Here is a 9,953-nt window from a genome sequence, read left to right as displayed (position 1 = left end):
GATTCATACCTGTTGTTCTGCTGTTCTGAATATCCCAGTTGTCTTTTAATTTCAACTGGGACCTTAGAAAATGCATCAAAAATGAAACCACAACTGTGAAGTAAAACAAACATATCTGGAAAAGGTTTTCTGTATCTCTTGGATGTACACAAGTTTAACTGCATTACCATGGCCTGATTACTACAGTGAGTCAGTTCCACGGGGCCATTCTGCAAAGTAGGACAGTATCACAGAGTACTCATAGCATATTACAGTTCCATGTTCTGATTACTACAGTGAGTTAGTTCCACCGGGCCATTCTGCAAAGTAGGACAATTCACAGAGTACTCATAGCATATTACAGTTCCATGTTCTGATTACTACAGTGAGTTAGTTCCACGGAGCCATTCTGCAAAGTAGGACAATACCACAGAGTACTCACAGCACATTACAGTTCCATGTTGTGATTACTTCCCCCTGTACTCATTGTCATTACCTTGCAGTTTTATTGTTTCACTCCCTTAATAAATCATGATTTAAAGGCAAAAGGTAAAAGAGAAGCATTTTAAAGATATAAAAAAATCAGTGCATACATTAAGTTAACAAAGGTCACTTAAGGAGAATGCTTAATAGCAGTTAAATACCTTATCCCTGGAAAGGTGAATATTCATTCCTTGTAGTTTTTGATTCTGTGGTAAAGGCTTACTGCCTTGTTCGTTTGAATTCTTTGGCTCATTCTTATTCATATCTGATTTTTTATAATACACTGGCGGAAATGGCTGTACCTAGAAAGAAAACAAACAGTAGACAACAACTAAACAACTGGCAATTTTTTTTCTTTCTTAACTGCATCATTTGCTTATCTGAGCTTATATTTAGCTCCAGCTTTCAAGCTTCAGGGATTGGTAATCATAACATTAAGAGCAGATACACTGATGAAAACATGCTAAAATGAGACACATGGGATACCACATACATAAAACATCTACATCAAAACTGCAGGGCTGCGCAGTGGTGTTGCAGTTAGCATTGCCACCTCACAGCAAGAGGTTCTCTGGTTCAATTCTCTGCTTGGATGTCTCACAGAATCATGTCCTCCCTGTGTTCACATGGGTTTCCTCCTGCTGCTCCAGTTTCTTCCCACATTCCAAAGACATGCAGTAGGTGAATTGGACACTCTAACTTGACCCTAGGTGTGAGTTTGTGCATGCAAGTGTGTGTGGTGCATCCTCCGAGGAGGGTTGGGCCTTGTACTAGCAACCTGAGCCAATAAAACCCATACTTGCTACAGAAACAATGAGTGCTGAAATGTGCTCATTGCCCGATGTACCACATGGTGCATAAACAGGAAGGAGACAGAGAGAGAGACGTATCAAAACTTCGGATACGAATACTTGTTGAACAGCCAAACTGCAAAACATATAATGTTTCCTCTCTTTCACTCTTTCTTAGCTTTTAATTGGTATTTCACACTTTTACACATATGCATTACTCTCTCTTATCTGCCTTTCAGTTATTTTTCCTCCTTTCCATGATTTTCATCTCCGGACAGTGTCTATTTCTTTGTGTCATATACCATTTTTGAGTCTATTTCATATTTAGCAGCCATCATGCTTAACTGTTTCATCTTTTTTAATCCTGTTTCTTAGCTTGACATTTCCCATCACGCTCTCTTGTTCTTTGTTATTGCTTAGTGCAGCGTCCTTCATCTCCTGTCCCCTTTCCAGTACCTTGCTATCTGTAGCTTTATTTCCATTAGTATAATCATTATTTGGGGTCTTGCATTTTCTTTATCTGGTCCTGCTCTTGGCACAGCTCTGACTTGCTTGACAGGTTGGTTCTGCATATCTTGCTCCATTCCACTTTTGCTTCCACCTGTCTCTTTTTTTGCCCATCTCCACTCCCAGTCAATCCATGCTTATGAGCCACAGCCAGCCCCTACAGAGCCCCCATGAGCAGTTACATGCCACCCATGAAGTGTATCAAACAGAGGGAAAAGGAAGTAGATTGCAGGGTCTTTCTTCTATATCATGCATGCACAGAGAGGTAGGCATTCCAACTACATGTAATAGGTCTGCTCCCATTTCCATGCACCTCAGACATTTCATGCCTTCCTGCTCCTTCCCTCCTCTGCACAAATGGGGGGTTTGGTACCATCAGTTTATTATTTTATATTATACCATGACCCCCCCAAACGTGCATGCTGACTGGCCAGCGTGCACATTGTAAATCGAGTTATACTAATGGAAAAAGGTCCGGTCGCCCGGACTTTTTTCCATTAGTATAACTCTACTTTTAAACACTGTCTCGCTATGTTAAATGGGTTTAACATAGCGAGACAGCTTTAAAATAAGCAACGGAGATCTCCGTTGCTTATTTTAAAGCTGTCTCACTATGCTAAACCCATTTAACATAGCGAGACAGGTTTTAAAAAAAAAGCAACAGAGAAAGCAAGATCTCCGTTGCTTATCAGCTATGTTAAATGGGTTTAACATATGAAGACAGTTTAAAATAAGCAACGGACATCCCCGTTGCTTATTTTAAAGCTGTCTCGCTATGTTAAACCCATTTAACATAGCGAAACAGTAAAAAAAAAAAAAGAAACTGAGATCTTGCTTTCTCCATTGCTTTTGCTCACAGTTTGATGTACCGCGCAGGCGCGCAGTACATCAGAACCGCCGCGGATGCCAGACATCTGCGGAAGGGCAGTAAACAGGTTATATTATGCCATTATTTAAGAAAAGTAATAGTTTCTTTTCTTAAATAATGTCATAGAGTAATAGCAATAACCACTTCTGGGTGGGTAATGCTGTATTTACCCAGGGTTTGCTTTGTTTGGTCCCTCGGGCTTCGCCCTCAGGACCAAACCACGCCAACCGTGGGTAAATCCAGCATTACCCACCCCCAGGCGTGGGTTATTGCTATATTCTACTTGTCCCACAGACAGGTTGAAGGTTTCAGTTTCCCTGTCATTCTTTCCCTTTCATCCCATTCCTCTTTGGCTCCTATCCAACCCAAGACTTCTTTCTAATTCTCAGTGACATTGCTCAGTTCCATTGTCTCTGTTTTTTCCCCCAAGTCATTATAGGATAAGTCTGGTCTCTTGTTTCTTCTACATCTTTCCCATTTCTTTATCTTGAGGATCCTATATTTCTCTGTCATCTGCTCCTCATCCTGTACTCAAGTGTTTTGCTATTTTATGTAGTGTTTCTTCTGTTACTATTCATTTCAGCCATTCTCTCTTTCTTCATGTCCACAGCTCTTCCTGTCTCTCCACTTGAAACTTCCTCCTCATTATTTACCACAGGTTCATAGATTAGTACAAGGCTAACTGCCCTTGTGGGCCATTTTAAGCCTAGCCTATTAAACCATGTGAGAATCAAACCCTGCAACTTCTGTCTGTAAGGCAAATATCTTAACCATTATGAAACCTCCCTTCATCTAATATAGCTTTCTTACTCCCTCGAACTTCACCTTTCCTGCTTCTCTTTCCCCATTCCTTTTTTCTATTTTTGTCTTTACCATATCTTTCCTTGAATGACCATTTTCCATTTAGCTCACGTTTTCCTCCCTACCTAATCTAGGCTGTCCTCAACTACTTAAGCTACTCATTTTGGGGTCTTCTCTCTTTCCTGTCTTACTATTCAGTGCTTCTATCTGTGGTGATTTCTGGGCCTTTCTTTATCCCAGACATTGATGCATGCAGTATTCCTGCGTACATCTTATGTGTGGCACTCTCCTGCCCCACTTCCCTCCTGGCTTGCATTTTCTTCTCTGTTATTCTAGCCTGATTCCCTATCTTTCTCTCCAAAGCCATCTGTTGCACACCTTTTTATATATCCAATGTTCTTCTCTTTTCCTGTCACCAGTGCATGCCACGAGGTGTAACCATCCTTAATACTGGTCATCATTCCCATAATATTCATCCCAACTGTCAGTGCACATGCCTTGTCAATCCATCTGGCTAATTCTCACTTCACCTTTTGCTTACATTTTTTATACGGTTACTTTTTTGTGGATTGTATTTTAGGACTTTAATCACAGATACCTGGCTTCCAGTATGTGTTTTGTGCTTCCTAAAAATGTCCCTTCCTTGTTGTTTTCCAGAGTGATCCATACCATTTCCTTGCATTGTATTCCAGACAGGATTCTTTCCTGAAGTTGTCCTTATGTCCAATAGTACCATGCTTCTTGCACATCCACTACCAGTAACATACTGCCATCTTTGAACAAGGGGAACTCTGCTTTATCCTTTCCTCATGTTTCCAGCTGTAATAATCCCTCCTCTAACCTTTTGTATTAATGTTATAATCACCAGGATGAACAAGGACTGGAGAGAAAGGGCTAAGGTAATAACATTTGTATAGCACCAGCCTGGAAAATCAATATTCCTTGTATAGCAGTCTCAGCCATAAGGTCTACTTAATTATAATAATCACAGGAGGAATTTAATCCTCTATTGAGAAGTTAGTGAACAATCAAAATCTAAACATCTGAACTCTTTGTATTACTGCCTGTCAGAAAAATCTCTCTTCATTAAGTTCTCAGATTTCAGTTGCCAACAATCCTAGAAATATATTCTAGATATGTGTGCATGTAAATTGTATATCCATATTGTTCTTGCTTATGTTAGAATAGTCTAAATTCACATGCGTGCATGAGGGTGGGTCCCATTCCTCACATTCACTCATACTTTCTCACTGGGTGGGGTGTCAGATCCCAGATCCATTTCCTGCTACCACAGAGTTTTTCTGGGTGTGGCAACTCCTTTCTCTATTCTCTCCTACTCTATCCCATTGAACCCTTTTCTTAATTCATGCATTCCTTTCATTATCTTTTCTGTCCCTTATTTCTTCAAGTTTAAGGGCTTCTCCAGGGCAATGACTTCCTTTACTGTAAGGTCGATAGGATTTTCCATTTTCTTGGGATCACCTTCTTAGCGATCAATAATATAGTCCATGCATGACTTTTACTCTCAAGTGGTAAAGGGAAGGCTTTTACTATGTCCAGAAAAATACATCTTTGCAAAACCAAATTTAGTGTAACCAGGTCAAAGAAAACTCCATTCAGAGTTTGAAATCTCTGAGCTGACTGCACTCCCAGAACACAAACAGCCAAGTTCCCCTTAGCTCACATCGCACTGTCCAACAGAGCAAGTCTGCCTCTGACAAGAGTTTATCAGGAGTTTATATTCTTGAGTTTACTGCCACTCTTGGGAGCCAAACAACTTCCCTCCATTGGTGGTGCATTATACCCCTATCTAATAATCCTGACCATCTTATCTATTCCATCTGTCCCTCTCTGCCTGTTAAAACAGGTGTTCACCAAGGTTCTATTCTTGGTCCATTGATTTTTAATATTTTCACTAACTTACACTACACGTCTTGCCCTCAGTCATCACTGGTCCAATATGCGGATGATTCTACACTTATCTCTATTGCAGACACTCCCACAGAACTCATGTCACTTACTTAGTCCTCCTTTAACTCTGTTGAAACCTGGCTCTCCAATAACCTGCTTATACTAAACCCTAAAAAAACAAAGCTATTACTTTGTCTTCCCAAAAACCTAATCAACCTTAAATCCACATTCTCCATACTTTCTCTAAACAGCACACCTATCATTGTTGAACCTTCCACAAAACTTCTAGGTATCATAATTGATGAGCAACTAAACTTTGATCTACATGTAAGCAATTGCATTAGGAAAACTCACCAAAAACTCAGCCTCTTATACAGAAATAAGAAGTTCCTCACTAACAAAGCAAAAATATCCCTCTCCCATGCTTATCCATTACCAAGTCTATTGTACAGCTTCCAAGTCCTCACAAACCTAAACCCATCGATCTTAAGTTAGAAACTACCTATAACAAAGTGGCCAGGTTTGCAGCAAACCAAAATTATAAATCTTACCACTGTCTCTCACTAAAAACTTAAATGTGCTAGAATTTCCCCATCAGCTTCTCCTCTCCCAGCTTCTGATTATCCATTCCATATTATATTAACCATCATATTGTCCCAACCTATCTCCCCTAATCTCCTTCTACACTTCATCTAGGACTCTCATAAACTCAGGCAAAGACCTGCTGCAAATCTATAAATCTAAGAACAAAACTGGCTGCAACCTCCATAGCTACAATCCAGCCATATCTTGGAACAAATTCCCACTGGAAATTATGGCCCTCACCAAAGTTAAGGAATTTATATCTGCCACAAAAGAATATCTGAAATGTCAATGGTCCTGCCACTGTACTCACCCTCCATAATCTGTCTACCTATCCTAGGGCAGCACACTTGCCTGCCTCTACCCAGTGTTAATTTCTGTATATCTGTTACCTCTATAGCCCCCTTATCTATGTAGTTTCACTCTTCACTCATTGTAATCATATACTTTCTCTCATATCACTTCTATTACCATGACTTACTGTATCTTTTTTCTAAATGGTGCATCCTCTAAACAAAACTTATGCTAATCACAATCTAAACTTTGTAATATTGTTTGTATTTGTTCTTTTTATTGACAATTTAAATTTTAGAAGTTTGTATATATTATAAATGTGTTTGTATTTATTATAAAAGTTTTTTTTTTTATTCTTTTACCACTTCCATTACCTGTATTATTAACATGTGAAGCTTTTCTCCCCGGGTCTTCGCTGAAAAAGGGTCATCAGCTCAGAACAGACTAACCACGTCAACAAATGTAAAATAATAACTAAATAAATAAATAGTCTGTATTTGATAATGTTTTCGCAGTGATACTTTTCTTCCAACCTGTGCTGTCAGTCTTCTAGTACCCAACTGGTCCAGTTGCAATGCTATAAACCAGATAATTATGGGTGGACATTTATGTTGTCTTATTAAAATCAAATTAGTTAACTTTAGTTGTGTACTAACTTCTTCACATAGTAGTCTCTTACCAGCAGGGATTGAATATTTGACATTAGTCTGGTCTCAGGTCATTATTTGTCATTCTTCAACAAACTGACGCCAGTATCTCACTCCATAAGATTCTTTAGCACAGAACCACCACACTATTTGTGCAGTGCCTATTGGAAGTGTACTGTTTATCTAAGACTTTAGACTTTTAAATGTAAAAATTCTTCCTTCCCCTTTAGATCTCTCATTATGAAAGTGATAAATTCTTTTCTTGCCACTCCCTACATAAGTTCATAGGTTCATACTAGGCTATCTGCCCTAGGGCATTTATAAGCCTAGCCAGAGTGTGTGTGGCTTTCACCACCCCTTAGGATGAGAACACTATACCCATTAGTTTGCTGTGCCTCTGTCCAGCAGTGATACAGAGATGATTCCTGGGGTAAACCTACGATCTCCCATCCACTCGTCAAGATTTCTCTTGAACAGAGTCAGTGAGGGGCTCTGCCTCACATGGACTGGGATTCTGTTCCATAGTGTAGGGAGTCTTTGGGTGATGAATCTGTCCCTCCAGCACGTCCTATTTATATCCGTGTTGAGGTTTAAGTCTCTTGCTCTCGTGGCTCTGGTGGATTTGGATTTTTTGAGGTGGAGCATGTCCATGAATTCTGGGTTGGACATGGCCTTGTATGTCAGGCACAGATCACCTCTGAGCAGACGGTATGCGACTGAATAGAGCTGGAGTTTCTTCAGTTGGGCATCGTATGACATCTGTTTGAGCCCCTTTATCCTTTTGGTGAGGAACTTTTGGGGTCTTTCCAACTGCTGCAAGTGTCAGGTAAGGTACATTCCGAATGGGGCGTTGTACTCAATCATTGGTCTGATAAGTGAAGAGTACAGGGGTACAATGACCTCTCCTGATCTGGATGTGAATCCCTTCATGATCAGGTGGGCAATGTAGAAGGTCTTCCTAACCACTTTGGCAATGTGAGTGTCAAAAGAGAGGTTACTGTCAACTTGGGTCCCCAGGTCCCTGATAACTTCTTCCGTGTTTAATGGATTACCACCTATGTGGTAATTAGGGGTTACCTTGTTTTTCCCAAAGGGTATGACTATACATTTTTTGGCATTTAGCTTAAGGCCATGGCTCTGGCACCAGTTATCCATTTCTATGAGACCTCTCTGGAGGATGTCTGTGTCTGATGGAGTGTCAATTATGGTGCCCAGTTTGCAGTCATCTGCAAATTTTGTCAGCCACAATCCCCCTATGTTTGCCTGCACTTCAGAAAAATAAATGCCGAACAAGAGGGGGCCCAGGACCGAGCCCTGTGGGACACCGCTCGTGACCGACTTAGAGTCTGACATGGCACCAGCAACTCTAACCCTGTGTGTTCCGTCCTTGAGCCAGTTTGCAACCCATCTTGTGACATATGGGTTTACATCTAAGCTGGTGAGCTTTTCTATGATGCCCGAGTGGGGTATTGTGTCGAATGCTTTTGCTAGGTCAAGGTAGGCTGTGTGAACTGCCCTACCCTCATCAATGGCCTTAGTGACTGTTTCGAAAAAGTCGACCAAGTTCAAGAGGCAGGATGTGCCCTTAACAAAGCCAAATTGGGTAGGATCCAGTGTCTGTAGGTCCCCAATGTCTTTATTTATGAGTTCCATTATGATCCTCTCCATAGCTTTGCAGACAAGGCTCGTCAAGCTTATGGGGCGGTAATTTCCAGGGTCCGTAGAAGCACTGCCTTTGTGGAGTGGGACCACAGTTACCGTACGCCATTCCTTGGGTACATATCCTGTAGTAAGGCTAAGATTAAACAGCAGCCTTATGTGTGGGTTTAGTTCCTCATTGAGTTTGTGTAGCACACAGCCGGGGACACCGTCCGGTCCCATTGATACTGTGTTTTTTGCTTTAGAGAGAGCAGCTCTCACCTGGGCATCTGAGATGTTTGGGAGGCTAGACTCTGGTGGGATAGATATTTCTCCTTTGGGGGAGGGAGTAGAAATTTGCACTGAACCTGTCTGCCAGTATGTTGGCAATGTCTGTGGGTTCAGTGATTTTTTATCATTTTGGACTAATTCTGAGCATATCTGGGAGTTTCCACCCAGGTTTCTAACATAGCTAAAGAAGGCTTTATGATTGTCTTTTGTGTCATTAGCGATTTGTCTCTCAAAGTTGGCCTTGGATGATTTTATGAGCGATCATAGTTTTTTGCTAGTATTGATCAGAGATGCCTTCCCTTTTAGGGATTTTGCTCTGTCATGTAGTAGCTTTCTCCTCTTGTTGTAGAGTTTGTTTATAGCTGGGGTCCACCAGACCAGGCGCCTGCCTTTGGTGGAAAGGGTCTTGATTTTATTAGGGATTGCTTGATCCATACATTCCTGGAGGTGCTCGTAGAAGGCATTTGTAAGGGTTTCAGCAGCTTGGGTTGTGGTTTCCACTGGCTCGGGGGCCTTGAAGGATACCACTCCAGTCTTAAGAAGTGTGAAGTTTGCTTTTGAGAAGTTCTTCACTGTGGTCTTTTTGCTGGGGTGGGGCGGGATGTGGATCTCCAGTGAGATTAATTTATGGTCTGATCTCACCAATGAGGGATATACTTCCGGTGTGGAGCATTTTGTCCCCATGTTTGTGATGATCAGGTCTAGTATATTTTCTCCTCTTGTGGGAATGGTGACTAGTTGTTCCACAGCATTTGAGTTTATGAACTCAAGGAACCTTTGGACTAGGGTGTTGGGGCTTGAGTAATGTTCCCAGTCTACGTTTAGGTAGTTGAAGTCACCCAATATGATGGTGTTTGGAGAGACATTCATACTCTCCAGTGTCTTCAGGAAGGCTGTGTGGGTTTCCTGAGTTTGAGAAGGTGGTCTGTAGCATGTTACAAACTGTAGGGCAGTTTTACCTATGGTTAATTGCACCTGGATGGTCTCCGATGCTTCGTGCGTTGCCACTAACCTGGAGGTGTGGGTATCCTTTATGAATATGGATACTCCCCCTCCTTTTGTGGTTCGGTCCGGATTTTGGGGCCGGAACGCATGATATGAGGTATAACCTGACAGTGCTGGGGTGCTCTCAGGAGCCTTGAACCAGGTTTCAGTCACAGC

The sequence above is a fragment of the Protopterus annectens genome, chromosome 14.part0 (assembly GCF_019279795.1).
Source record: "Protopterus annectens isolate FY-2018-M chromosome 14.part0, PAN1.0, whole genome shotgun sequence".
Lineage (NCBI taxonomy): Eukaryota > Metazoa > Chordata > Ceratodontiformes > Protopteridae > Protopterus > Protopterus annectens.
The sequence above is the reverse complement of the archived record's forward strand: the minus strand, read 5'-3'. Positions refer to the sequence as shown.